This window comes from Mastomys coucha, unplaced genomic scaffold (genome assembly GCF_008632895.1).
Source record: "Mastomys coucha isolate ucsf_1 unplaced genomic scaffold, UCSF_Mcou_1 pScaffold7, whole genome shotgun sequence".
NCBI classification, from domain to species: Eukaryota; Metazoa; Chordata; class Mammalia; order Rodentia; family Muridae; genus Mastomys; species Mastomys coucha.
Window position 1 is genome coordinate 1,439,081 of NW_022196913.1, and position 5,931 is coordinate 1,445,011.

Sequence of the window (5,931 nt, forward strand, 5' to 3'; positions counted from 1 at the left end):
ATTCGCCTGCCTCTGCCTCCCAAGTGCTGAGATTAAAGGCATGCACCACCACTGCCCAGCACCTTCTCATTTCTTACTGGATGCAAAGTTGGCTGTCAGAGGTGGAGCACCTGGGAACCTATTAGCCAGAATGGAGAGACAAGATGAACCTCCAGTGACAGCATTGTGCCAGTGGGTAAAAGCCTAGAAGGTTCCCATTCAGACTTACAGGGTCCAACATGTGGGATGGCTGAGAAATTGACCCTGGGACCCCGTGTAACTGTTACACATTGCCACTTGCTCACTTAGGATATTGAAAAATTAGAATCAGTGTCAGCAAGTAAGGTTAGAAGGCCTAACTGGAACCCTTAACTTCTTGGAAAAAAACTGTGACTCAGATCTTGACCTGTGCTGTATCTTGTGAGAAATTTCTTTCCAGATTAGTGACAGTATTAAAAGAAAGGAGACAGGTGGCCGTTAATCAATTTACATTTGGGTTTTTCTCTCAACAGTAAACCTCCTGTGGAAGCATACCCCTAACCTTGAATGCCCCCCAAAAATGCCTGGGATAGATGGTGTGCATCAAGAAGTGACATATGCTTTAAACTTCTTTCCCATCTGAGATTTGGCACATTGAACTGTAAGACCCTGCCAAGAAATGTTACAGTAAAAAAAAAAAAAAAAAAAATCTCTGGGTGGTTGCCTCCACAGGCTCTCTGGACCATTTCAAACCCTTCAGGATGGTCCAGGAATTCCTTGGGGGAACCACAACTTCTTAAGGCCTTTAGGAGTAGGACTCAGGGAAATATTGCAGCTGGCTCTGGGGAGACATATATCCTACCTCAGCTCTCTGAGAACCAGCTGACTGGCTCCGAGAGGCCATTTTTCTTTTCTGTGTTTTGCCGTCCAAAAGTGATGTTTTTACCAGGTGTAAAACATCCATTCTGGGAGTGGAGGCAGGAAGATCACAAGTTCCAAGCCAGTCTTATCTAAATACTTAAGTCTTTGTCTCAAATGAAGGAGAGAAGAGGGGAAGGTGAGGGAGAAGGAGAAGTATGCTCTACTTCTGCCTCCCGATGGGTGCACATGCACATGTGCACACACACCCTCACATACATGCACACACACATGTATACATACATGCACACACAGAGACAGACACAGACAGACAGACAGACAGACAGACAGACAGACCGACCGACCATGAGCTAAGTGATTTCTCTCCAGCCCTTTCCAGTGGTCTCCATCATGGGCTCTGATGCTTTGGGCTCAGTTACGTGATACCTTAGTGGCATGTCCTGTATACATGCCATCAGAGTAAATTATCTGATTGTCTTTTATCCAAATTGGAACTAAGAGAAAAGTTGGATGAAAAAGAATTTCAGAACTAAGAGTGAGGTCTTAATGTAGCTCAGAGAGGAATGAGAGGAGAGTGTCAACTCTGTCAGCTCAAACTGTCAGTTCACTGTGTCTCCAGTGTCTTTAAGTCACTCACTTTTAATGGTCTTCCTGGACACAATCCCTACATCCACGTGGCCCGGCCAGTGCCCATGCCTTTTCTCTGGATCTCTTTTGTGATCCTCAAGACTGCCCACTGGACTGGAAATTTCAGGTTCGTCAATTTAGCTTTCCCGATGCCCCAGGAGATGAAATTAGTTTCTCAAAAACTTTTCTTTCCATGTCAGGCTCCCACATCCTTTAACTATTCAGAAATGATTACCTAGAGTCCTGGAAGGAGCCTTGGGGGCAGGGGGCTTATTCCACGCATTCTTCTTCCCCTTGGAGCAGAAGACCAGGGGCTGAGCGCATGGCTGCAAGCAGGGCTATATTTTAGGAAAGACTGGAGTAATTTGTGTCCAGAGACTGGCTGCTAGCTATTTCTCCCCGCTTCTCTTTTGCTTTGGAAGTGCTAGAGATAAAATCCAGGGTCTCCTGGTAGACAGGAGTTCTGCTGCTCAGCGATGCCCTACAACCTCCAGAAACCAGCTGGCTTTGCTGCCTGGGTGTATGGTCTTTTAAAAACAACTAGCTCACATACTCTGGGCGATGAGAACCTCTTTCTGTGGGTCCAGTTAGACATGACCAACATGTATATGTGTATGTGTATATGTATATGTGTGTGACATTTGTGCGTGCATATGGACATGCACACACGTGTGTGTCTGTGTGTGTGTGTGTGTGACAGAGATCATCTTAAAGCCTCCATAACTGATGACAATGGCTGACAGACTTACTCTAGATTTCTTTCAAAAACTCATAATTTGGGAGGAGGGGTAGACACCATCAAGGCTGGCTTCAAACTCTGTGTAGCTGAGGATGGCCTTGAAATCCTGATCCGCCTACCTGCATTGGGATTTCATATGTGTACCACCACAGCTGGATTTCATATGTGTACCACCACAGCTGGATTTGTGCTGGATATGGAGCCCAGGGCTTCATGCATTTGGTAGGCAAACACTACCAAATGAACTACTTCCTGTACCCCTCGGTCTTTGAATTTTTTTTTTTTTTTGTAGGAACGCTCTTTTATTGGGGGAGGGGTCATCAATCCTTCTTGGCCGCCGCCTTCCTCTTGGCTGCCAGCACGTTGCTCAGCTCCTCCCGCTTTCTCTTGGCTCGGATGTGTGTGCCCACCCTCTTCTTGATGAACTTGAGTGCCCGCTTGTCCTTGGACACTTTGAGCAACTCCATGGCGCGCCGCTGTAGGGCGCGAAGCCGCACACTTCCCCGATCATGTCCCGCACGAACTTGGTGTGCTTTGTGAGGCGCCCACGGCGCCGGCTGTGTCTCGCCTTGCTGACGTTCTTCGTCACCTTGTGGCCCTTGTTGAGGCCCACGGCCATTGGGTAGCGCACGGCCATGGCTACAGCACTCCGATGGCGGCTGGACAGGAAGGGGGTCTTTGAATTTTTAACACAACTGAATATCCTCTTTTTGTTTCAAAGACATCTTTTAACAGTTGTTTTGAGGCATAATTGAACTTTACAAAATTATATGTTTTGCTTTCTTTTGTTTAAAATGTGGTCTCACAATGCAGCCCAAGTTGTCTATAACACCACTGTGCAGTCTAGTCTGACTTGACACAAAACTTCTGACTTAATCTAAGAGGAGCAGAGATGTGCACTACCACAGACTGCCTGAACTTCTGGCATTTGAAGCAGGCAATGTCCTTGTCTTAACATGTGTGTATTTCTGTAGGCCTTGGTAATGCCCCTGTCTAGTTTTGCAACTACACAAATGCTCTCTGAGCCCCCTAGACCTCCTGCCCTCCCCCAGCCAGTCTTTCTGGCTTGCACTGGTCATTGCCACAAGGTAACCCATAGATAGCTGAGCAAGCAGTTTGTTTCTGAGTGTTCATTGGACTGGGGAATTTTCAGGAGCATTTAGAGGAAAGTTGGGTAGTTTTGTTTGCTTGCTTATCTCTCCAAGCCTTCATCCAGAGTGCAAGACTGGGAAATTAGGAGCCAGGAATGTACCATGGGACATTGCTCTAGCCTTGAAGGGCTCTCAGGAACAGTGAGGGAAAGCTGTGTTGGACTCTTAGGAGCCAGACCCAGCTCACTGTGGGTGGAAAGTTTTACTTCTTAGCAGTGATCCAGAGAGACTGAGTAGGAAGAACTCTGGGACCCTGGGACTTGGTTTTTGCTGTTGTTGTTGGTTTGGTTTTTGCTTTGTTGTTGTTGTTTCAAGACTAAATCTCAACTCAATGCTTAAGAAGCAGGCTGGCCATGCAGGATAGGATGCAGGTTCTGGGGTGGGCAACAGAGTGGTGCCCATGCGGGGGTTTGAGTTGCTACCCTTCCAGAAGGCCCTGTCCATCCCTCCCTGATCTCACTTTGTTTTCTGCTTTGGCAGACACTTACACAATCAGGCTTTGAACTCATGGGAAAGCTTCTTGTCCCTCCCAGGTGTGTAAACAAGAAAACCAGAGTAAGCAAAAGTCATCAGAGTTCTGTTCTTTCCTGGATGTTGAATTATAAAAGTTGGCTCTCATACAGAGGCAATTCTCTTTAATCAAAGAGCAAAAGACACACGGAAAAGACCAGACATCTGTCTTATGCCTCCAGCCCAGCAATGAAAGTCTGTGTGGCTTTCTTTATGTGGACAATGATTTAAGCACGCAGAACCCACATTATGCCCTTAGTCTCTCGTTACCGCTATTGCACCAGGTGCCCGCTCTGCATTGCATCCTGGGAGCCCACTCTGCATTGCATCCTGGGAAGCAGTCACTCCATGACCATCATCTGTGTGGCTTTCTATTCCGCACTGTTGGGTGACTTATTCAGAATAACACCAGTGAAGGCTATGTCTGACACCAGGTCAGACATGTCACAATGTTTCTGTGGCACTTAAAACAGAAAAAGGCGTGTGCCTGGCGGTGGTGGAACACGCCTTTAATCCCAGCACTTGGGAGGCAGAGGCAGGTGGATTTCTGAGTTCAAGGCTAACCTGGTCTACAGAGTAAGTTCTAGGACAGCCAAGGCTACACAGAGAAACCCTGTCTTGAAAAACAAAACAAAACAAAGCAAAAACAGAAAAAAAGAATTGTGCTTTATGTTCTTGAAAAGTGAGACATGTTACTTCAAATGACATATACGTGACATTGACCTCCTAATTTAAGCCAGGAGGAAATAAGCCATATCTCAAATCACTGAGATTTCCTTCCTAGATAGTCATGAAAAAAAAAAAAGATTAATAAAAAATATCGGTGGATCTGGAGAATATCATCTTGAATGAGGTAACCCAATCACAAAAGAACACCCATGGTATGCACTCTCTGATAAGTGGTTATTAGCCCAGAAGTTTGGAATACAGGAAGAACAACCCACAAACCACAAGAAACTCAAGGAGAAGGAAGACTAAAAGGTGGACATTTCATTCCTTCTTAAAAGAGGAACCAAATACCCACGGAAGGAGTTGCAGAGATTAACTATGGAGCAGAGACTGAGGGAAGGACAAGCCAGCCTGATATAGCTATCTCCTGAGAGGCTCTGACAGTACCTGACTAACACAGATGTAGAGGCTCACAGTCATCCATTGAACTGAGTACAGGGTCCCCAATGAAGGAGTTAGAGAAAGGACCTATGGAGTTGAGGGGTTTGCAGCCCCTTAGGACGAACAACAATATGAACTAACTAGTACACTCAGAGCTCCCAGGCTCTCAACCACCAACCAAGGACTGCACATGGTGGGTCTGATTGTTCTGGCAGCATGTGTATAGCAGAGGATTGCAAATTCGATCATCAATAGGAGGAGAGGACCTCGGCCCTGTGAAGGTTCTGTGCTTCAGTGTAGGGGAATGCCAAGGCCAATAAGTGGGAGAGGGTGGGGTGGCAGGCATGGGGAGGGAGGAGGCAACAGGGGTTTGTTCTTGTTGTTTTTGTTTGTTTGTTTGTTTCTTTGTTTTTTGGAGGGGAAACTGGAAAAGGAGAAAATTACATGTAAATAAAGAAAATATCTAAAAAAAAAAATATCGGAGGTTCTAAGTTACATAAAATGTGTGGATTTATTTTCCCTGGTGGAGATATATTTCCCAAAAGGCCAAAGGGTCAGATTACATGCAAATGAATGTGCTTTGTGACATCACTGGATACTTGTATTTATTGTCTTTATTCCTTAAATTTTTAATATGCTGTATCCATGAATCATTAGAGAGAAAGATGAGACAATAAAAATGGCATAATGGTTGGATTATCAATTAATAGTACTGAAAAGGACCTGTGTGTAGGCATGTCCAACTCCTTTGCCCAATTTAGAAAACATCACAGATCTTAAAATTTTATCTTCTATCATATTTAATAGGTATAAAGCAGTTTTGTGTAAAGAATAATTCTAGAAATTGGCTACTCAGTCATGAGACATGTAACTCAGTCACCTACTTAAAAACAACACTATAGCTGGACGGTGGTGGAACACGCCTTTAATCCCAGCACTTGGGAGGCAGAGGCAGGT

At 45.3% G+C, this 5,931-nt stretch overlaps 1 protein-coding gene and 1 pseudogene across 9 annotated transcripts in view; one reads left to right on the forward strand and one right to left on the reverse strand.

Moving 5' to 3' along the window:
- Positions 1-5,931, forward strand: part of Frmd4a (FERM domain containing 4A) — a 480,303-nt gene that overhangs the window by 307,724 nt on the left and 166,648 nt on the right. The window lies entirely within an intron of this gene.
- Positions 2,477-2,874, reverse strand: LOC116082600 (annotated as a pseudogene).